We start from the raw sequence: 24,521 nt of genomic DNA on the forward strand, positions 1-24,521 counted from the left end.
CAGGAGCCCCACAGTCCCCATGACAGGCTACACAAAAACACTGTACATGAAAGTCAGAAGTTTGATCTTATGTCTCTGGAGAATTTGCAAAGCCCTAACAGATATAGAATTGACAAAAATGAAAGTCGGGAGGAACATATAACAAAGTTTATGGAATTAAACGATCACCATGTCACATCTTTGGCAAGTTGAGAGACATATAGGCCATGGGATCATTGCTCCCTAACGATACTCAAATCTGAAGAATTAAATACAACATTAATAAATGATATCTGACTGATTATTGATCCTTCCTTTGGTGAGAAAATTCACATTAAGCTAGTAAGCATTCTTCAAATGGGTACCAAAGAACAATTATAGAAACTTAACTATTTATCTCAATTGCTTGGAAGTTCTCAAAACAAAAACAAAACAAAACAAAACAAAAAATACATCAGTCAGCATAAAAGCTCTAGTATGAAAAGCCTACAGCAAAGATATTTCATTTGGTCTCATGAAGCACTTAAATAAATCAGCCAGAGATGAAAATCCAATATTAACTGTCCGGCATTGTCTCGTCTTGACTTACACAATGTTCTCTCAGGGGGAGTATGGGAAGGAAAAAAGCCCCCAGCATACATGGCTTCCCATTGAAGAGACAACTGCATTCAAGTTCCAGTAACTAGAGTTATGTCATACCCAGAAAAGCAAAATTCTTCTAGCACACAATGACAAAGATGTTGCCATCCCCAGTTTTAGTTTTTTTCTGTTTTTCCAAAAAGGTGCATCTCAAATACACACGAATAGTTCCATCACCATACTCTTCACCAAAAGTAATCCTTCATAGAATATACTGATCTAATTCTGCTCAGATCTCAAATAAGGCAGGTTTCTAAGAATCCAGCATATACAAGAAGCAAAAGGGAAAAAACAGTTTCCTGTGATGAATCAAATGCTTTATAAATTCATCCTTAAAAACTGGGGTCTAGGGAGGCCTGGGTGGCTCAGTGGGTTAGAGCCTCTGCCTTCGGCTCAGGTCATGGTCCCAGGGTCCTGGGATCAAGCCCCGCGTCGGGCTCTCTGCTCCTCGGGGAGCCTGCTTCCTCCTCTCTCTGCCTGCCTCTCTGCCTACCTGTGATCTCTGTCTGTCAAGGAAATAAATAGAATCTTAAAAAAAAAAAAAAACCAAAAACAAAAAACTGGGGTCTATGCATGGGAATCAAAATTCTTACAAAGGGACTTATGGTATAAATCAGGAAAAAGCAAACTACAGCATGGGGCAAATCTGGCCCACTCCCTGGTTTTACAAATAAAGTTTTATTGGAACTCACCCGTATTCACAGTTTACGTATTTTCTATGGCTACTTCCTGCTTCAATAGCAGAGATGAGTTTTCACAAGAGATAGTATGACCCACAAAGCTGAAAACACTTATTATGTAACTCTCCAAGAAAAAGTTGATAACCACTGCTATAAACTATTCTTCCCATCAACAATTAGGCAGTAAAGTCAGTTGTCTATGAAGGCAATCCCAAAATAAGATACTCATCCACGTTCTCAACGTGTCCAAGAACAAATGCTAATCTGTTGTCCCGCGAAAAGGGAGACAGTGATTCCAGGCCTCCCAAAAGGGACACTGGCTCATGCAGGTGTGAGGGAAAAACGAACGAGGCCAAAATATGGTTTTTGCCTCAGTGGAAGTTGAATTGTTATCTGATACTTCTAGAGACTACTTTTAATTCTCCACAACTTCTAGTGATTTCTAAGGAAGATTCCTGGCTTACTTCATCACATTTGTTGACCTCCCTGTGCTTCTTTCTTCATCTGACAAATGGTGCTGATAACAGTACTTAGGTTTACAGAGATTTTAGGATGATTAAGGTGCTGATTCATGTAAAGCTCTACAATCATGAGCAGCAGAGAAGAACCAATTGGCATAAACTCAAGTTAGCTCAATGAAGACTGGAGAATGAGGGTAGTAGTGTTTTTCTATTTCCACATGAAGGTCCCGAGTGTAATAACAGTTATGGGGGAAAGAGTGTACCTAAAACCAGACTGCACTTCATGGAGAATAAGACCTGAGATGCCAAGGCTTGCCTTTTACCCAGAAAAAATTAGCATACATTCTGAAGAAAGTATTTAATAAGCAAGGAGTCTGCAGTTGAACCTTGAACAATGTGGGGAAGGGGGGCAGTGATGTCTATGCAGAGGGAAGTCTGCGTGGAACTTCCGACCTCCAGAAAACTCACCTACCAAGGACCTGCCATTGACTGGAAGCCTGACCAAAAACAAGAAACAACCAATTAACACATATTTTATATGTTGTATATATTAAATGATGTATTCTTACAGTAAAATAAATTAGAGGAAAGAAAGTGTTAAAAGAAATCAGAAGAGAAAATTAGAGTATGGTATTTATATAAAAGACATTCACATCTAAGTGGACCCATGCAGCTCAAACCCATGTTGTCCAAGGGTCTGCTATAGTTAGATTAGGGAAAGCAGAGCGTTGGCAATCATAAAAACGAAGAGACAGCGTCAAACTGGACAAGATCTGTAGAAGAACTAAGAAGAGCACATCAGTAAGTTCCAATTTACTGCAACTTTGACAAGAGGTATCGGCAAGGAATCTTCCACGATTCCTTCACACAGCTATACAACCAGCCCTCCAGTTTACATAGCACATGAACGGATCATGTGTTAGAGCTTCCTAACACTGCTGGGGGGGGGGGGCTGAACACAAGAGAAAAATGTCTAAAGCTCCAAGCATGGAGCCTGGCCCTGTGGCAGACACGTTGGCTTCTTTGTTGTTTGAGCTCTGGTTCTTACTGAGGAAATGCCGCCCAGACTTAGAAGGGGACTTTAGGGAAATTAGCCTACGTCCTGCTTTGCCCTAGTCACGCCCAAATCATCCTCCTCATGGAACAAGTGCAGGAACCCAGCACAAGCAATGTCGGATACTGCCCAGCATACATGAGCCTTGCTACATGCGTACATGCAAGAAAACACCAAAGATCACACTTGCTGAAAGAGATGCAATGCTACACAGTCGCGAAGCAAATAATTTTCAGAAGACAGAAACCCTGTAAGTGCATAACAGGCAGTGGGTCTTTGCAAGGAGCATTATACAAAATGAGCACTTGTAAAAGGGCAACCTCACAGTGCACCTGTGGCCAAGCCCTTCTCTCATACGAGGGGTTTGTTTAAAGTGAGCCGCACCCATGAATGAATAACTTCAAAAATACTGGATCTTTCTGTATACAAGTGTAGAGATTATGCACGCTTGTCAAGAAATAAAGAACAGGCAAGTCTACAGGAGATCCTTGCGTTTTACATGGTATAGAAATATTATTTCTGCTTTAGCAGGGGTTGTTTAAATTTCACGGCAAAGACCAGCCACGTTTCAACGCTTGTCATACGCCTCACACCTTAAGCTAATTTCACTTCGGCAACGTTTTAAAATGTCCTTTCAGTACTAACAAGGTATGTACTCCCATCAAGAAAGCAAGAAGTCAAAAAAGAACTCTGTATGAGCCTAAAGTGCGAGAGGAAATCATTTCTTTGGCAAGCCACATGCTCTAAGGCGTGGGCACTGGGCTCAGACCACTTCCACAACCAGGAGGGGGTACCCTATTTTCTTATGAGAAGCTGTCCAGAATGTCGGATGGAATCTCTTCCCTTTGCCCACAGCGGTGGAGCCTGCACATGAAATCCCCGGGGCTGAGCCCCAGAGCCTGAACCGGAGAGCCAGAGCCCTTATTCCTTGTCCTTGCAGGAACTGGAAGCAGAGAAAGCTCCAGAAGTCAAAATGTTCATTAACACCCAGGGACCAAAAAGGAAAGAGCCAGTAACTTATGAACCCACAGGTGAAGCTGTTGGCTCTTTACTATTTTCATGGTGTGAATGAATCACAAGTCTTATTTTAAGGGACTCGGAAGTATCATCAGCAAATTCATGTGACAATATTTACTCTGCTGGGAAGGGGGGGGGGAGGCACCATTAAAATGAATTTCTTCACTTACATACTTGGATTCAGGGAGCAAAATAAATCATCAATAAATTTTACCTTCTATGGAACTTGAGGGCACAAAGCTCACAGCCCAAGACATCCTAATAAAAGGGTAATTTTACATTTGCTTATGCTGCTCAAATGGAGCAGAGCAACCCACATTGGAACAGGCAGAGAGATCTCACGCGCAAGACGGGCCGAGGGAAGACAGATCCTATGGAAGGACGGCGTGCTGAACTGTGGCCAAAAGAGGCCTCTTTGGTCCTCACCTATCCCGGCTTCTGGAACCCTCACTTATGGCTTAACTGTCTTACCCCAGGTGAACTTTTCAATATTCACCAAATTCAGGTTCAGGCTCAGGCTGAGAATACACATAAAGTGAATTGAGATTTCCTTTAAATTTTATACTAACTGATTTTTCTGCTGATGCTGTTTCATCTCACTGGTGACAATCTCCAAATTCACATCTCAAACTTATTCTTTAAAGAAACACTAATTTTCAAGTTTCTTCTTTTAATCCACCAAAACAACCAAACAATGAGCACAAGTGGGAAAAAGTTTTCCATGATTTGCCTCCTTCACTTGAAAGCAACACGTGCTCTGGAACATTGAGATGCTTCCACCTTCTGACTCTGGGAGGCCTGGGGACCGCTCGGAGTTCTCCTTCCAGGGCAGGGAAAGAACCTGTCTTGGAGCGGTGTTCACTGGGACACCAGGATCGGGGAGAACCATGACATCTTCACCTCTGACCACAGAACACTGACCAATGCGCACTAGGTTTGTGTTTAAGAAAGACTGCTGAGCAACATTTAAAACCAAAACGTCTTCCTTTTCTTGAAATCCCAAACAGTTATGACTGGGCAAGAACTGTGTTAAAATGTGTTTTTGATGCGTGCTTTAACATTGGTTAAAGGAACACTAGGGCTCAGGAATGGCAACCTAGAAGTGAGTATGTAAGGCACCACGCGCATTTAGAGCCCCCCAAAGTTCCAGAATGTGCCAAACCACAAATTAGGCAAATAGGAAACAGGAGATCTGCAACTCTACAGTGCAGCGGAATTAAAGTAGCGACCTATTTAATCCTTCGAGGACCCAATGATACAAGGAAAAGAACTATTTTTTTAAAAAAATATATGGAACTGAAAATCCATACACGACCTTAGAAGTCATCAAACGTAACTGGAGATTTTTAAACAATTCTGTACTCTTCTCATTTGGAATGTGGCATTTAAAAGCAAAATGCCTGCTTTCCAATAGATGGTAGCTTGCTACCATGTCATCCATGATCCACAGCCCTGAGCAGTACACCTGAAGTCAGGTGCTGAGACCACCAATGGGTTGGGCAAAGTCCACAAAGACCACAGTAAGACTATGTCACCATCACTGGTGCCCAAAGAACCTGAAATGGTCTTTGGGGTAAATATGGAACAGACACATACAGCGATGGACAGCTGTTGTCATTCAATGAAGAAAATGCGTCACGATCTCAAGATTCTACTGGACGAGCATACAGTGCTATCCAAACGTGCCACGGTGATGGCACACCGCTGCTCCAAGGACAGCTTTGACTTCGAAGTGTGACTGATACAGGGATAAGAGGAGGTAGAGCTAGTAAAGGTAAAAGATGACCGGCTCAAAGACACTCTTTAGTCAGCCTGGGCGTGTTATCTGCTTGAGGAGACAGTGGTCTTGGCAGTTAACATTTCAAGCCAGTATCTCACCCATGAGAGAGCCCCACTAATACCACAAGAGCCCAGAAGGGAGGGTTCCAGTGTGGACACGCCATGACATCTGAGGAGCAGGCGGTCCTTTCGAGTAACACTAAATGGTAACGTGTGCTCTTGAACGCTACTCAAGTTCGCATCACAACAATGAGCCCAAGCAGGCAGCTGCATTGCGGCACCAGGCAGAACTGAACTGGAATCTAGGCCTCCTCACTTCCGATCTGCGTGACCTTGGAGAAATTACCTAACGTCTCTGGTCTTCATCTATGAGAACAATTTAACACTATCCAGTTCAGGGTGTTCCGGTGAGGAGAAAAGGAGATGCTGAGCAGAGTCCGGGCACCTCCCATTCTGTAGGCAGAAAACCAAAGTGGCCGGCCACCGTCAGACAGACTCTGTGCCAGGACAGGAGTGGAACAGGAGAGGTTCGTTTTCTATTCCCTCCCCTCTCTCCCTCCTGCCTTCAGGTCTAGGAAAGCTTGGGGGTCAATGGAGGGCATTCAGAAACACCCAGGGTACACAGCCCACAGGGGGCGCTGTGCAATACCTCAGGCCTCCCCTCGGAGCTCTCCTCCACCAGCAGAGGCCTTGCAAGCACCTGGCAGAGGGCCGTGGAAGGGCTGTCCACGGTTGACACCAGCAGAGTAAATTAGCAGAGCAGACACTGAAATCTGAAAGCAATTTTTATCCCTTCTTGACCTAATTCTGGTCCAAGGTATGGTTCTCCGGCCTGGCACACAACCTGCTGTGCGGCGGGCTCAGAGAGACACCGGTGTTACCAGAAGGGACTCAGAAAAGCCCCTTAGTCTTCTCCTCCTGCGGGGGAGGTCCGCTCCCCAACAGGTCAGACTTGGACAATGGAAAAGCCCCCACTCACAAGACGAAGGTCAGCAAAACAGTCTCCCTGCTTCTCTCTCAATGTAGCCACCTGAAGGCAGGGAGGGGTAGTTACTGACTTAGTGGGGGGCCAAAGCCTTTGAAAGCCTTTGGGTTCCATCAGAGCCCTACTCAAAAGGGGCTGAAGGGTAGAAAGGGGCCAGCCAGAAGCACAGGGTCCCTCTTCAACCGTCTCCTCCTGTTGCTGTCCCTGTGGTAAAGGAAACCTAGAGCCACCTTTGTTCTCTTGAAAAAGAAAACCATTGCACTGCCCACAGATACATCAGATTCACAATGATGCATAATAGAAAACGAGGGATTTCAACTAATCTGTGTGATGTTCAGTTTTTCCAAACCAAATTGTATTCCAGGCCAATAAACCATCTCTGGTCGCTTATCAGGAAGGAAAAGAAATTCAGGGTGGGGAGCGTCCCAGGAGCACAGGCCAGCATTTCAGAAACATAGCTCTGCTTCCCACCAGGAGGAAACACAGCCTCTGTTGCCAGGACAATGGCAGAGCCACAGGCATGGGGTTACACACAGAGAGAGACTCTTTTGCTCAGAAAGTCAGTCCAGAAAGGGGAGCATCAATGCTTGAGCAGAACAGGACAAAGGAAATGATTCAGAAGGCCTCCTCTCAGGTCTTCCAGGCAAAAGATGAGGTCTGGCTGGAGCCCCTTTGCAGGATGTCTTGTTCTTGAAAGAGAAAAGAGAAGCATTTGGGTGTTACTGATGTCTCCCCTCCAGGTTCAGGCCAGTCGAGTTCCCTCTCCTTTGCAGTGGTGGCGTACAGCTGATCTGCAACCACTGCTTCGGGGCTGGAGGACAGAACCTGCCATCACAGACACCGGCTCACCTGACAGTCACTCAGGACAATAAAGCACAAGGTCGGAACATCCTTTCCAGAGGGAACCCCACCATGGCTGTGCGCAACAGTCGAGCAGATGCTCGCGGCAGCCTCTCAAAGAAGGAGGTCCCAGTACTTAGCTAGACAAGAAGTCTTATTGACATCAGCAGGGCCTGTGCAGGCGACCTGTTTTCTCTTACCTTGGGATGTGGAGAGAAAGCAGCTTTGACGATTCTATGAATTGGCAATATAGCAAGCCAACTTCACTGACCATAAGCCGGTCCCATCAAAGGGAAGATTACTAGGGGGCACGTGTGTCGATGCTGCAAAGACAGCGCGTCTGCCCAGAGAGAAAGGAGGCGTACTCGAAAGATGAGAGCGTCTCAGTGAATTGATCTGTATGAATACGGTGTGTGACCACCTAGTTCAAGATACAGATAATCCACACCACAAGAGGCAGTGTGGCCCAGGCCAAAGACAACCCCCACCTGACATTGGACTTTTTTGCATTCTTGCAACGTCACTGAAATGAAATCCTAGGACTACGACGTGTACTCGGGTGCCTGGCTGCTTCTGCATAACGTTTGTGAAGTTATTCGCGTTGAGCCGGTCCTTTCCCCTGCTGGGTGGGACCCTGCTGCAGGAGTAAACCCAGAAAAACGGTATCCCTTCTACAACTGATAAATCCTGGAGTTCTTTCCAGTTTGGAACTCAGGTGGTCAGAACTGTTATGAACATCCTTGTCTGTCTCTGACTGGTACATTCTCGTCTTTTTAAAGGTGGAAACTGGGACTTCATAACAACTCAACAAGAGGGCGGGCATCCAGCAAATCTCTGTGAGACACCTGCACGCAGCCAAGAAGAAGGCAAGAGAGGAGAGCTTTGGCTATTTTCTTAGTCATCTCTCTCGTACTTTCTCATCTCTTTAATTCTTAGGGCCTTCTGCTTTCAGGAAATCCCACTTTAAAAGTAGCTATTTCTCCTTTTGGAAGTCCATCTTTTTCAGCAAAAATCTGAATCAAAACCAATTTTACCTAATTGACTCCTACAATGAATCAACTCTCTACCAACTGTAACTCTTTTTCTGCGGAAACTGAACATAATGATTCATCCTAGCCCCTAAAAACATGCATGTGTCTCATCTGTAAAAGACACTAATTATAATGCAGGGGGGAGTGTGCAGGCAGGAAGACGGCATTCATGAGTCCCCAGTCTCCCAGGCCAGCCCCTCGCAGTGTCTGCTTTCAAGGTGAGAACAGGATGGACACAAGGACTCATCAGCCTCACGCATGTGGAACCTCCCTCCACAGGCAAAGTTACAGTGAAACATGTTTTCAACAGTATTTACACTTGTGATGTGAAGACCTGCAAGGTAAACACGGTAGACAAAAGATGACTTACTTCAAAACAGAGGGAGGATACCAGTGACGTGGATAACTGAAAAACAACCAGGAGTCTAGGAGACAACCAGACACCTAGAGATAGTCTTGACGATACTAAGAAGTTCATTAAGTTCTCGTCTTCCTGTAAGTGGGTTTTCTAACCTGCCACTTACAGTTTTTCTTCCTACAATCACACATCATGGGGATCTCAATAACACTGTCCCTGAAGCCATTTTCTTGGCAGCTCACACGGCCCCCCAGGGCTCTGCTCCGTCCTGCGGTGCATGCTTTTATGTTTATCTGTTTTTACTCAGGGTCCTAGAAATGTGGCTGTCCATTACCACCGGCACAATTTCAGTATTTCCTGGAAGTTTTTTTTACAGTGACATGTTTAAGGGATGGAAGGCAGATTTCGATTTTATGGATTAGCAATAAAGCAAGATTTATAGAAAGCTGGAGAAATACTGGGCAGGCAGTGGCAATGGCATATCCCCAGGGGAATTATCTTGGAGCGATCCATGACAGTGATCCCTTCCACGTGGCATCAAATGTCCCCAAGTCCGACACATTCCCAACATCAGGTCCCATCCAGGCAGAACAGGGAGTTGTAGGTCTTCAGGCTACGCACGCATCTGCTGCTACATGTCTCCAGCCAGCTCTCACCAGCACCGTGGGCCAGCCAGAGAAGAAAACAGGCTAAAAACTACACTCCAGAATCTGGAGTAAGAAAAGGAGTGAGTAGACAGAGTTTGGAGACCCAGGTTCAGGATTCCCTTCCTGGACATATCTGGATGCCAGAGGACTGCAGACTTGTATCCATAAGGAGGCTAAGAGGTAAGAGGGGAAGGAGGCGGTTTCAGGATGCTGTTCTTTTGGAACATTTGGACACGATGCCCCAAGTACCACATTAAGACAAATAAAGCATTACATATAAAGAAATTTATAAAGAACAGACACTGTATTACGCACCCTGCTAGACTCAGTTGAGCCCAGTGAACAAGGAACTAGAAATGGCTGGGTCCTGGGCACGGGGCTGGTGCTGCCGCAGGGACGGGGGGTGGGCGTGGAGATGGCTGCAGGTGTGTGCACCTGCCGCTCTGCCTGAACATGTGGTAAAGGTACTTTTCCTCTTGTCCTCCCATTTCATCCCCAAAGCCACTGCCCTTGGATCCACCATTCCTCTGCCCTTTCTTGGGAAGTATTCACACTACCGAGTGCGGTCACTTCCAAGAATGTTCAAGAAGAGTGAACTTCAAGCTACAATCCTGAGAAAACTTGGGGAGCTGGGAGACCTGTGGCCAGCTGGCTGCTTGGTCCCAGGCCCAGGCACCAGGGTCTGCCAGAATCAGGGAGGCCAGTGGCCCAGTCGCTTTGAGCTCAGAAGACACACTACCCATTGGTGGACTGGGTGGATTTGCCGAGTGGGTGGGGAAGAGCTCCTTGGGCATCCTAGATCTGTTCCTCCCCAAGTGAGCTCAACTCTGCTCTGTGACAAAAAGGACACATACCCTGTGGCGGCTGCAGGCAGGTGGTATGTGTAACAGGGAGGGAGGGGGCGTCTTGATGAGGAGCAGTGGCAGCATCAGCTCTGGAGTGTTCCTAATGGCCTTGGGCCACAGACCCAGGAGGTGGGGGAGGGCACTCCCACCTCTATCCTCACTACACACAGCTGGCGGGCCTGTAAGTCTCCACTTAGAAATGCTGACCCTGGGCTGGACTCCGCAGGAAAACACGACCCTGACCCTGGCCTCCCCTAGGCAGCAATCCGCAGGTGAGGGGACAGACGTCTACGGCCCCCCGAGCTCCAGGCTTTCAGAGCTACGCCGGGCTAGGCCCACGGGCAAGCAGGCAGCCATCACACGGCGACCCCGGCGACCCCTCCCTAGAGAAAAGCGCCAGGTCCCCCGCCCTCCAGCTGCTCCAGAGGCGGCTGGAGGGCAGACTCAACAAGTTCCCGGGCCGCGCAGCGCCGCCTGCAGCCCAGAAACCCTGAGGACGCGCCGCGGTGGAGCCCCGCGCGCAGGCGGCAGCCGCCGGCGGCTCCTTCCACCTCCTCCTCCAGCTCGGGCTCGGACGTCGGCGGGCGGCGGCGGGCGGGGGCTCCCCGCTCCCTCCCGCTCCACTCCCTCCAGATCGCCCACCCCGCGCACGCGGCCCGCGGGGCCCCGCGCCGCCCCCGCCCCCGCCCCCGCCCCGCGGGGCCCGGGGCTCCGCCCGCCTCGGTGCCAGCCGGGCGCACAGGCGGCGGGCGCGCGGCTCCGGCGCCCTCTCCTCCGGCCGCCCGGCTCCGCGGAGTAGCGGGGACCCGGGGGCGGCTGCAAGGACTTCCCTCCCGCTCCCTCCCCCACTCCGCCCCCGCCTCCCGGCCCCGGCTCCGAGATCTCGCCGAAGACAATTGCAGTAAATGAGGACATCGGAGGAGCACGGAGCCCGGTGGCTGTGGCTGGCTCCGCCGCGCCGCCAGCGAGCGAACGCGCGGGCGTCCCCGGAGCCGGCCGAGCCGCTGCCTCCCCGTGCGCGTCGCTGAGCCGGGCCGGACGCGAGCTGCGGCGCGGGGGCCGGCCGGGCCGGGCGGGCCGGGCCGGCGGCGGTGGAGGGGGCGGGCGGCGGGCGCGCAGCCGGCCAAGTCCCCGGAGCCGAGCCTTCCTCCGCGCGAGCCCGGCGAGCCTCGCCGCGGATGCCCTGCCCGGAGTGCTCCGTGCCGCGCCAGGCTTGCCCAGGTCCGCGGCGAGACATGCCCGAGCCAGGCGCTGCACCGACCTCGACTTATCTGTAAGCAGCCGAAGGTAAGCGTAGCCCCGCGTGCCCTCCTCCCGCGCCCGGGCGCCCGCTGCACTTGGCCGCAGGCAGAGCACCGCTCGGACGGGCGCTGACCCCGGTCGGGCGCTCCCGCTCGCCCCCAAAGAGGCTTCGTCCGGGACTCGGCGGCTCCCGGGGCCAGGACGCGCCGGTGCAGCCAGGAGCGGACCGGGCGGCGAGCGAGGTTATGCAACTGCATCTGGCGCGGCCGGGTCGCCGAGGGGCGTCTGGCAACTTTGGCGACGACGGCCTGGGAGCGGTGGGGCTGCATGTCTACGCTGTCGGTTCTAGACAAACGCCACAGCCTCGTGAGCGCCCGAGAACCCTAGCCAGGCAGAACTGGGGGATCGCGGGCGGCCGCGTCTCTGGAACGTTTCGAGGTGTTTAAGTATTTTACAAACTAGAGCGAACTGGCAAGCGCGGCTGATTAACTTCGGGGGGGGATATGTCCGAGCAGAGGGGCCCTGACGCCTGCCGCGAAGGAGAGGCGCGAGCAGGAGCGAAGGCAGATGCCCACGTGAAATACCCATTTCCTCCCGTGGCGCCGGGGCTCTCTTGGGTCGGCACTTTCCCGGGGCTGCGGGCCGGGGTCGGCGTCCGCGGGGCTTCGGGGCGCATGGCGTCCCGTTCCCGTGTCAGCCCAGGACAGGTGTGGGAAACCAACCAGCGCTGCAGAGGGAGCAAGCGAGCTTGCTGGAGGGCGAGGGCAGGAGGGAGGAGGATGCCCCAGGCCGGCCCGTGGCCGGGGCGGCGCCTGGAGCCCAAAGTCAAGAGCAAGAGTCTGCGTCTTGCTGGTTCATGCTCAGGGTTCCAGCATCGCTGGGATAAAGAACCTGTCCCTGTGACCTCAGCATTCTACTCCCCAGAAACAAGCCACAGGGAGATGGAGCTAGTGATAAGGGGATGCCAGGAGTGGGGGAGGAGAGGCGCCTCTGGAGTCAACAGGGGAGAGAATCAGTGCATTTGGCTCATCTACAGAGCAGGACTTCCACGCTGACCCCTTTCCCTGCAGGTCTGTGCCTGGGGGCTGCAAGGCCGGTTGGGCCCCAGAGCCAGAGGCGGCAATGAGGCAGTTTCATTTGACCTTGTCTGCTTAGGCGCTTATGTTCTGCAGAAGCATTTCGAGGTGCACTGGTCAGCGTGGGAACTTCGGGGTGGCCCTGCCTTGGCTCAGAAGCCACGCTGTCATTCCCCAGGACTACAGCTCAGACTGGTAGAGGGTCGGGGTCCGTGCACTTGGATGTCTTCCCTTGGACGGACTTGCTAGGGGTTACCTTTCCATTTGCCAGTGGGGGCCTGTCAAGGTTACAGCGATGGGGACTTGATTGAAAAATACCACCCGAATCACCTGACCTGGGCCATTCCCAGCCAGCTGTACACATGTGAAAACGCTCTTCCGTGATTAAGGTTATGCTAGAGATGAAGCAGAAAGTAGCCACCATTTCACTTTGCGGAGGTGGAAAGCGCGGTCTGTACTATTCACTGTGCTATTTATTGCATTCATATCCTGTTGAATGTTACTTTCCAAAGAAAAGTTCATATTTATCTTTGCCATTTTTTTTTACAAGAAGGATTAGCAAATGGGCACAAGCAGCTCAAAGGGAAAATGGAAGCCCTGCCATCTGCATGCCTCACCAGATATTAATAATTTACTACCCATGTTTACTACTTACATTAGATGGCACTGCTCCTCGTGATGGTTTTATTAGAGGCGCATTTGGATAAAAAATGTCTAGCACAGCTATCACTAATTGCATGATTTTGCATAAATTAGGTTAGCACAGAGAGTTTGTGCTTTTCTTCACTAAATTCATCGTTTCCTTAAAGAGAGAAGGATGCTGTTTAATTTCTTTAGCTAAAGGAAAGACCTCTACTTTAAGACAGGATGCCCTTGAAACTCAAATTATATGCCTTTCAACTTACTACAGTTGTCAGGACTTCATCTTTTTTTCTTGTGATGGAGACCTGGAGCTTTTACTTATATCAGGCCCATTACCCTATTGAGAAGCACAACTGCTGGTTAAGAAACCGGCTAATGAGGGAAAAGCTGGAAAGATCCATGTTTGCACAAAGAGCTGTCAAGAAGCCCAATGGAAAGTTGGATATTATCATCACCCCCCCCCGTTTACTTGGGGGCTTCTCTGTTCCACCACAATTATTTTCTCCATGGCAGCATAGAGAATTTTTGTCATGTTTCTCCCTCTATAGAGAAAAAAAGAAAAAAAAATTTAAATAAGCACATAAGTGAAAGGCTTGTGCACGAAAGGCACCAGTCGAGCAGGAAGACTCCTACACACTGAAATAAGCAGTCAGAAAATACAAATGATTCTCAGAACTAACACAGCTGATCAAAGCCGAGCAGCTGGACAGATGTGCTCACTTAGCTAGACATTTGTATTCTCCTGGCTGTCCTAACCCGTGGCTGTCTCACTTAGAGCAACAGCTACGAACTCTCTTGTATGAGGAGCAGATTAGTTACTGTTGGGGACAGGCTGCTTCTCGGGGACTAATGATAAAGAAATCACAGCTACACCACAGAGCGAGTCTGCGGACCAGCATCCAGGTAGGAAGGCAGAGGCAGGGTCAGTGGGATGTTTTATTCTGAGTCTCTGGACCAGCCCATCAGACAGCCGGGCAGGTGGCGTCCAGGCTGCTGCTTAACCAGTCAGGGCCTCACCAGAAACAGCACTCCTGCTTGAGGTAAACCACAGCCATCTGGGGAAAGTAAGGTTATTAGGGCCTCCCCAGACAAAACCAGCAGCTGTATTTTAAACAATTCCTTCATAAACGTGAAGAACCCTTCCCCACCGTGATTCCACCGAGACCTTAGTTTCCAGCCCAAAATTAGCTGACATAATTTATGAGGCAGATCCTTTTCAGTCTCCTCACATATTTGATTTTAATATTTCATAACATTATGGAGTGACTTCAATATTTTAAAGGGAAATTTAATATGATTGATATTACATGACAACACTTTTATTACCATGAAATTCACATACAAACATTTGGATAAGTCTTTCTCCAATATGTGAGCTAACCTAGAATGTGAAGGTAGCAAAACGTCATAATTTTTAAGCCACTTATGTTAGAAGTTAATATATCTTCTATATGAAGGGCAGGCTAGAGGATTGGTACCAAGTTGTGGGGCCCTTGCCAGGATTCCTACAATCAAGTTGTGGAGAGAGCATCTCATGACAAACAGTAAGCCACAGGAAGCATAGGTCCAAACCTCAGGACCACGTACAATAATGTATCCACCTCAGATCCAGAAGCGCTGAGGTGTCTTCAAGCAACCAAGAACCCTACCTCTCCAAGCACGAGAAACCATAACTTCAGAGACAGCTCCTGGTTGCAAATACAATTCCTGATAGAAATCCGTAGTAGCTTCCTCTACCTTAAGTCATCAGTGTGGGTGTGAGTCAGACGCACTTCAGCCATCATTCAGAACACAATGGATGAGTCAAGGGGCTTGGGAGGTATACAAACATATTATCAAGAGACGAACCACTGGTCTAAATAAAAACAAAACACATTAACCTGAAGGCTCTATGTCTCTCTGCTAAGTGTATACTTCCCTCTCTCATTGGGACACTGAAAAAAATTAACTTGAATACAGAAAAGCAGGTATTAGGGAAAGAAGGAAGCATGTTTCCCAAGTATAAACCATTTTTGCCAATACCGTATTTCAGAGGGATTTGGAAAGAACTATCTCCCAGGCATTACTCATCAATGTTGCTTTTATAGAGCATGGATCAGATTATCCAAAGTACATATATCCCCAGGACTCTCTCTACCACGTCATCTTGCTGTGAGGGAAGTTTGAGCACGGAAAGATCAGAGAGGGATCACGTGGGCACAGCGTATGTTCCCCTGAGTTACGCTAATAGAGCCATAACAGGGGCAAGGAAATTTTTTAGAAATCATCACACCATGGCAAAATGCTAATCAAAGTTTATGTTGCAGTTATTATGGAAAATTCCAATTCAATCCTTAATAATCTAGCCTTGGGCATAAGATGAAATGCAGTAAACCACAGCCTACAAGAGACATGAGGAGGGGGCTGTGGGCTACCACAAATGAAAGTGGCTCTCTCCTCAGAAGTCCGGAGGGAAAGACGAGGGAGGGGAGGCTCGTGGTCTGGGGCCTCCTGCCAGCGGCCCTGCTGAGGAATCACCATGGAGATATATCACAGTCACCTTCAACCTTCATGGAACTGACCAGTCTTTGTTCATGTTTCTAGGTCATTCCAGTGGTGATGTGGGTCCCTCCACCCTGGTTTTCCCAGGAAGTATCCTCGTGTGACAATTTCTCATTTCTCTGTCCTTTGCACATGTCCTTTGTGGTTAGACTAAAGTCCTCAAATCATCCATAATTCACTTTCATAGTAAGTGACTTTCATGTCCTGGGAAATGTAGTGGAACTATAAAATCTGGGTTCTGAACGTGGGCAAACACGGGAAAGACAGACTGACATGAAGATGATTTTGTCGACAAAGGACTGCCGGTTCATGGAAATGTACTGAACACAAGCAGCAGTGGCCAAGGCAGCGTGTGAGTGTCTGAAACCAAGTGACAAGTCCTCAAGAACCTCCAGGCCAGGAGGACGAGGTGGGAAGTAGAATCAGGAGAGGAGACAGTACTCTTGGAGGTTCCCAAGAGAAAGCAATGCCCTGCCCGGGATGAAGGCTAAGACCGGACTCCTGAGCCCAGCACAGGCAAATCCTAGAGCTAACACCCAGTCACCGGGCGCTGAGACCAAGAGATTGGTATGGGGAGAATGAGAAGTGACGCTGGGAAAAGGTGGAGGAACGGGGATCAGAGAGTGAAGAACCAGTCTGAGGAAGAACCAGCAGGACAAGAGGGGCCTCTGTTCACTGACTGTGGGCGACCACTGAGTACTTGGAACAATAACATACATGTCCAGAAGACGGAGTCTTGCTAGCTCAAGACGAACCAGAGAGCTGGAACTGGAGACCAGTTGAGAGGGTTGAACAGGTGACAATTAATTGGTATCATGGGTGACTGGTGGCACTAGAGATGGGAGCAGCTGTGAGAGAAACATCCCACGTGGCCAATCTTTGTAACATGGCAATATGAAGAAGGGATTAAAGATGGCGGCGACATGGTGGTGGGTGATCCAGATGGAAAGAGAGAAGTCAGGGAACCAAGCAGGTTTTGGGGAAAAAATAGGCTTACCATTAGAAAGTTGAGTTTGAGTTTCCAACAAGAAATACTATTTTAAAAAATACTATAATAATAAAATTATTAAAAATTTTTCATCATCTTTTACTTCTTAGAACATGAGGAATACTTTCAAAGAAGAGAACAATGGACCAAAGGATTCAATACAGAAAGACATTCTTACAGAACTAAGAGTAGTAGTGTCTAATAACAGATGCTTAATAAATATTTAACAAAGCTATCAGATAGTCAACAATTTTGTTAGAAATTTGGGGACTCCATATTGGACAACAATTTTTTTCTTCCACTTCAACTTGTAACTTTCTTGTAGTCATAATTAAGAGGAAACACCTAAGAAGGTGGTTAAAGGAAGCCTGCTTCTAGAAATGGACAATCCTTACGTGTGGCCACATGGTGGTGATTAAAGAAAAAGGTATCAAAGATTTGGGTTCTTCTACCACCAAACTCAGCCTTAGAGTTTTCCTTGGTAAAAATTCACTTGGGTAGAAGTTGAGTCTCTAAGGAAAGAATGTGTTTAAGTTCAATGGCCTAGTATTTGAGTAAAAGAAACAAATGAGAAATGAGAGAGTCTAACTTGCCTCAATCAGATCCAATGCTCTTATACCCCAAATGCTGACATTTTTGGTTGGAAGGAATTTTCAGTAGAGCTTTTACCAAAATACTGGAGGGCCCAATGGGTCAAGCCCAGATGGCCAGACAACGTCCGTCTGCCTCTCAGCATTGACCTCCCAACTCAGTCTGACATCATGACATCAACTTCATTGATCTCCGGGGCAGGTTCCTCGATTTATCACTTCTGTTCATCAGAACGGCACTGGTGCATAAAGACTTGCTCTTTGTCTTTTTCCCTTGTGGGAATCACATGACACCAACGACCAGTGTCCTGTTAATTGTGCTGATGAGACTCTCACGGCTCAGAGCAGCATGGACAAGAATCACTCCCCAGAACAGGGCATGCCACATGCAACGGTAGAGAATTTGAAATTTAAAAAATGCTGAAATGGACAAGTTCCTCAAATTTCCAACCATATTTTTCACCTGCCTTCTCTGGTCATTGAAGAGCCCAACGGTAACTGCATTTCTTCCTCCCTCCCTCACTGGGTGTGTTTGCTTTAATGGTAGGCGTCAGTGCCGTGGCTTCACAGAACTGGTTTCCAGCCTGAAGGTGCTTGGTTCTGCTGATTTATGTTTGTCTCCATAAATGACATTCACTCTGCTTCAAGTGTATCACCCTTTTCTTGATCGTGTCTGTGAGATTTGCTAATGTTCCAAAGATACCCAGGGAGAGGCTGAATGGTGGAATTCACCACGTGTTGGGGATGCTGGACCGCTGAAAAGACCACCGGGTCTTAAGGGGCAGGAGGGTGGCGCACGCGGCCCCACGGCGCAGGGTCAGCAGCTGATTAGTGCGGGATGGACTGTCGTCCAGGGCTCCACACCTAACGATCATTATCTTCTACATCAAGGCACCAGTTCTAAATCTAGACTTGAAGACCCAGTGAGAATGACCAAGGGCATGCCCAGCTTTAAGTAAAAGCCTAGGATGACTGTCTTCTCTTCATTGGCCATTCAAGGTTGAAACTACCAGCTGGTTTTCAAGCATGTTTCTGTCTGGGAACAAATGGTATCTAGTGACATGCACACACAGGATGTGCTGTAAGCGTGTCTGCCCCTGTCGGCATCCCCTCCCTCTGCAGCAGCAGCACCACCAAGACCACACACAGAGGGTTTCAAGGCAGCCACCTACTGTGCCCTGGTCACAGAGGGGAGCGGGAGAGCAGCGTCCAAGCGAAGCTGCCTGCAGGTGCACTCCCCGCTCAGCCAGGCACTGTCTGTGTGTCTGTGTGGTCCTGGGCACAGATTCACCTGTCGGTGGCTCGAATTCCACTCCTTTATCAAAAATGGCACCGTCTCCTCGACAGGGTATTTGGAAAAGCCGATGCGAAAACACACATGGAGTGGGAGGTGGCACCGAAGCTAAGCCGAGCACCACAGAAGGATCGGCTCTTTACCTTCCTTCCCCCAGACTGTATAACGAGGTCTGGACTCTGGGCTAAGTCCAGGGACGGCCAGAACCAAAAATCAGACAGTCGGTGTCTACACCGCCGTTCCCAAGGATCATGAGCCTGCACAGCCGGGAACTGCTATGTTCAGAGAAGCCTACAGAGTGTGACAGTGCCCAACTGGTCATCTTGCGTGTCCACCCACCCCCACTCACCATCTGATAAAATCCGACATGGAAAACCCAAAAGTAAATCATCCTCTGAAAAGAACGGCAATATACTAGTAACTGATCTCAAACCCCCGGTCGATGGTTCGGAAGAGCTGCCAGCAGGAAGGGACAGAACTCTAGATATTTTGCATCCCAAAGCAGAAACATGCAAAGAACAAAGGTGAGAAGATGCCGTACTGTTCCTGCTCTTCCTGCGGTTAACCTGCCAGGGGACAATTTATTTGGACTCTGCCATCCAATAATTGGTCCACATGGCAAAAAACAAAAAGAAACAAAACACCTGTATTTTGTACCCTGACAATGGTCACTAACTGTCCCTCTGTAGAATGAGAATCCATCCCCACTGCTGCCCCAGTGGCAGCGTGGCACACTGTGGGCCACGGCCCGGCCAGTGGGGGCGATCAGCCAGCCCAACACCTGGCTAAGCTGCAGGTTCGCTGCAGACCACATGGAAGGGGCGGCGCTCCTTGCTCCCCTGGGGCATCACTGGTTCTTCCCTTCATTTGGCAAAGGCTTGTGGGAACCTTCACGTCCCACATGTTGCTCTGTGCTCTAGCCACACAGCAGGAAAGAGAAGAGAATAACGGGTGCCTAGTGGTTCTTCACAGATGAATTAATACATTGACCTCTGCCATCCTGTTTGCAGGTCTCCATCCCCAGAAATTCTGACTGACCTGGACTGGGGCCTCATCTATGTTTTCTAGAAAGCCAGGCTCAGGAGTAGAGTCCTTCAGGAAGATCCTATCTCCTTGTTCCTGTGGGAACACAGTCTCCCTCCAGAGCCTCTTCTACATAACTGGAAATGCTTTGAAAAAAACAAAACAAAACAAAGAAACCAAAACTTGTAAACGGTTCCACTTCTTTAACACCTGTGCTCCCGCCTACAGCTTCAAGGAGGCCAAAGCCTAGAGGGGTCACTTCAGGTTTTGGAAAACTTAGGTTTTCCTTTTGAAAAGTACTCTGAGGGTGCTGATGTGCGCAGAGACTTGCTTCCTGATCAGCAGTCCTGCTCACTTGCCACGCTGCCAACTTCTCTCAGGAACCTGCACAGTCCATTCCGTGGGCCTTTCACTCCCTTTCCCACATCCCTTGTGAAGGAAGAGGCCGTCTGATCCAAAGAGGTACTGGGCAGATGAAAAAGTAGAAGGAGAATACAGAAAGATAAACTGAAGATGGGGTTATTCATGAAATGACTTGCCCTTACCGAGTTGGGGGGTTCCTAGAGCAGGAGGCCATGTGATGTGCTGCCTCAGAGGCCTGGGCAAGCCTGAGGAGCTGTCCGGCTCTGATCTGGCTGGGACGAGAAGGCGCAGCTCCAAGAGCCCTTAGAGAATCCAAAAGCTGACAGCAGAGGCTCTCAGTAAACAGCAAGCAGACGTGATGCGGTGTATTGCAACTCACCTGCCCGAGGACCACGCTTCCTCCCCCATGTCTGTCTGTTCCCCTGCTGCCCTCTAGCTCTTCCTACTTCTCCATTCCCCTTCCCCTTCCTCTCGATGTTCATTGCGCGAACAAGACATAATGGAGAATTCTACATATTGATCTTATTTATTGAGTATAATTTTAGATAGCAGGTACTCAATTCAAAGTAAGGAGAAATGAAAGTTACTGATTTTGTTCAAAAGCGCTGAGCCTAACACCCCCTCGAAAGTAGCTGGACTCCCTGGGGTGCTCAGGACCCTCCATGCACCCCCCCACACTTCTCTCCTCCCCACAACCATGCCCATCAATGGCTCCTTCTCTACAGCCAACACCAGAGTCCAATGAGAAGGCGAGATGAGCGAAGACTCCAGACTTTAAACTGTTTTTGTCATCCCAAGCACTTACGTTTTTCAGTTAAGTTCTTCATGAGTTTTGCCCCACCTCATCCCACTCTGGAGCACAGAGCTAGATAACATAAGACCTGAAAGACTGTACTCCCCAGCAAGTCCTGTTTGCTAGAACACAGAGGTAATCGAAAGGCCCCACAGCACCACATGATTAAACATACAGATGGCCTTGAGCAACGTGGGCCTGAACTGTGCGAGTGGGATTTTATAGGCAAGTGGGTTTTTTCAGTCCAGTACTGTAAATGTATTTTTTCTTCCTTATAATTTTCTTGATACCATTTTCTTTTCTCTAGCCTGCATTATTTTAAGAATATAGTATGTAATATATATAACATACAAAATGTGTTCATCAACATTATCAGTAAGGCTTCTGGTCAACAGAAGGCAATGAATAGTTAAGTTCTGAGGCAGTTAAAAGTTAAAAAATTTTAAAAAAAAGTTACAAGTCAAAAAACACCTTTTTGACTATGCAGGGTTTAGCGTCCTTAAGCCTCATGGTGTTCATGGGTCAACGGTATATAGCATTTCTGAACCATACATTCAATTTTGTGAATGTCTGGGTCATCTCTATCTCTTCCATGAGCATAGAAGAAAAGTTTAAGGTAATCCCATACAACACTCAAACTCAAATAGTTATGCAAAGATTCACAAGATCAGAATCTCTGCGCATGGTTTTACTTACTAACCTCAGAAAACCATAGCCTTCTCCCTTCCATTCATCTAATTCCCACCCAGATTTCACAAAACAGCCACATTCCCCCTGGTCTGATGATCCAGCTTACACAGAAAGAATCCTTGGAAGCCACCAATACATCTCAAGCCTTCTATAAAACAATGGGTAAGGCCCCGCCTGTGAGGACACTGTGATGTAGATCATTATATTCTTTCATCAATTAGCAAGTTTCAAAGCTGACCCAGTTCAGGAGAAAGGAGGTGCATCAAGGGACCTCAACTACAATCACTTACATTTGTGTATGGAGAGAACTGACGCACATCAAAGAAGACTGACTCATGCATTAGGCCTGCTCTTCCAAGTCCCCCAGGGAGGTACCGTGCGCTGTGCCTTTCAGAGATGCATGTCTTTCCCCAGCACCTGATATGATCCCGGGTCACCCCAGACACGCACGTGCTCTTCTTCATGTCAGTGAAGGCAGCAGGAGGACTGAAGCAGAGAAGACAGAAGTAGAACTGGACGATCACAGAGGCCACCCAGGGAGAGGAGGCTAGGGCCACAGTCCTAGAACATGGACCATGGGAATTGAAGACCCAAAGCAGGGACAGGCCATGGCATGTTCTAGAGACAGAGCAGGAACTGAAACCTGGATGAGCAGGACCTGGAGGATGGGGGGTGTAAGAATGCCAAGGTCAGGGTAGGAGCAGTGGGAACAGAAAGGAAGAAGCCAAGAGGTAAATCAATAATGAGGAAAAACAAAAATCAGTAAGACCTTCAGAAGACTGGCTTTGATGAGTTAAACTAGAGAATGAATCAGACAGAGCACTGCCAGCACCCACTAGGGAGCCCTCACAATAGAAAGCGAGGAACTCTCCACCATCCTAAATTGGGGCATGGGTCTTTGGACCCCACTGCAAGCCAAGTTCAGTCCTGCATGTAACACTGGGTGCCCTTGCTCCATGCATCCAACGGGAGCATAGAAGCTATGTTTCTGGGTTAAGTATAGTCCACCTCAGGGTCGTAGGTCATGGCCCAAGGCCTCTTGTTAGGATTCTGTACCTAGGCTCCTGGGGCCATAATTTTTCTACGTTTTGCTGTCTACTTATAAATAGAAGCTGATTATAAGAAATGTTCATTTCTCCCCATCTTTCTTGGCTTAGCTACCTCTATAGTAAACTCAAGACCTTGTAAGCCCTATAGTTTGGCTAGACCAAGGAAACACGGGAGATGCACTATAGTGAAAAATACAAGGGGCGGGGGGTCTGTTCTGATTGTAATGGATGGGCGCTCACATAGTCTTGCCAGAAAGACAGAACTGCATCTTCAACTCGAAGTCACTGCAACTGCAGCGACTGGTTGATTCCACGCAGAAATCCTGCCCTGGGTACCCTGAGATTCGACTTCAAGAAACATCAGGGAAAACACATACTTTTCTGACATAGTTATTTTTTTGGAAAAATCAACATTCTAAATTTAGCTCAAGGATATAGCATGAGTGAAAATATGCTGTTTAGTAAAAAACATATGGATTTGTTACAATCAGTAAAACAAAACAATCCCAAAGTTCATTTTGCAATGTGCATGTTTTCACTCAAGATTCCCATAAATTCTAAGAAAGGGGGGCCACCTCTTCCACATCATACCAACTCCAAGTTTCCTAGCATTGGGCTCCAAACTACCAGCCGGTTGTTGCTTAATTACCTAGAGCCATCCAGGCAATAGAGCAGGAGGGACATCCGGCTACAGTAATCTCTACCCATCTATGAGCTACATTCAAACGAGAGCTCTTACATTGAACATCTTTTCGAGCTGTCCTGCCTCCTGGGGAGAAGAGAGGAGCAGGGAAATTAGTTCCTTTTACTAATCTTACATAGGATTTTTGATGGGTTGTTGGAACCCGTTTTTCTGGACTCTCCATGGACATTGTTAGTTAGCAGAGCTAACTGCCGCAAATAAAAGTCGCTTCCTACACTGATGTAACATCTCACTCGGAGGAGGCATTTTTCCCAGTTGGTTTATTCCTGACATCATAAAATTCTGCTAATTCACTTTTACTCATTTAGGCTCCATGTGGACAAAGGATGAGCAAAGGTCACTATCAGTATAAGCCGAAGACTGAGGAACTAAGTAAATCGTGCAAAGATGAAGGAGGAGGTGTGGTTTGTGGAAGAGGCCATTTTCTGGTTTCTCTGACCCTCTGCGCCATACCCCAAGCATCCATGTATAGCATGGATGGTTGACGGCCCCTCGTTAGATGGTTCCCCACTCATCGGAGACAGGCCAGTGTGAGTGTGGGACAACAGGGATTTACGCGGTGTGGCTGGAGTCCTCGGCGACAGGTTTTCTCTCGGGGACAGTGTGTTTTCTGAATTCGTGGGCATGAACGGGGGACCTCCCGCCTAGAGTGGTTCTCCTTCGGCCTCAAGCCTGCATAGAAAGTCTGTGAGTTCCCCTTTTCCCTCCTTCTGACCGGATGCCCATCCGGTCCTAATGACAGAGGCCTGTGTGCGATCTTCCACAAGGGACCGGGCTGCGACCCGGCCTTTTCCTCACACACAGCCTCCTTCCTCCGTGACCCCTCCCGCAGGGATGTGTGCTTTCACTTCATGACCCCATTCCAGCCCTCCTGAATCAGTGACCTTTGAAGAAGTGAACAAACGTCTGGAAAAATATCATTTCAGTGTATTAAAGGAAATTAAACGGGATAATGAATCTAACTAAAGCACCGTCCAAAATCTATAGCAGTCAGCTGTGCCCCGAGGAAGGGAGGCCTTCCACTTTGGAAGAATCAATCAGTGCCTATAAAATAGGACTAGAGTTAACTATTTCACAACACAACTGAGTTCAGTTAACGGCCGAAACACTGTCTTCCCTTCCTTTCCCTCCAGGAAGTTGAGTGTTAAAAGAAGGGGAGGTTCTCGGTCCCCCCTCCCCCCGTCCTGACCAGCCTAATGCTCAGGCATTCCC

At 48.4% G+C, this 24,521-nt stretch overlaps 2 protein-coding genes across 4 annotated transcripts in view; one reads left to right on the forward strand and one right to left on the reverse strand.

Moving 5' to 3' along the window:
• DOCK1 (dedicator of cytokinesis 1) overlaps positions 1-24,521 on the reverse strand; it is a 497,269-nt gene that overhangs the window by 232,718 nt on the left and 240,030 nt on the right. The gene's annotated exons all lie outside the window — the stretch shown is intronic.
• INSYN2A (inhibitory synaptic factor 2A) overlaps positions 11,442-24,521 on the forward strand; it is a 57,615-nt gene continuing 44,535 nt past the window's right edge. Inside the window, exon 1 of the mRNA XM_004751722.3 lies at positions 11,442-11,602. The gene's annotated coding sequence lies outside the window, so the exon portion shown is untranslated. The remainder of the gene's footprint in view (positions 11,603-24,521) is intronic.

This window comes from Mustela putorius, unplaced genomic scaffold (assembly GCF_011764305.1).
Source record: "Mustela putorius furo isolate JIRA1106 unplaced genomic scaffold, ASM1176430v1.1 tig00003909_pilon_pilon_pilon, whole genome shotgun sequence".
NCBI classification, from domain to species: Eukaryota; Metazoa; Chordata; class Mammalia; order Carnivora; family Mustelidae; genus Mustela; species Mustela putorius.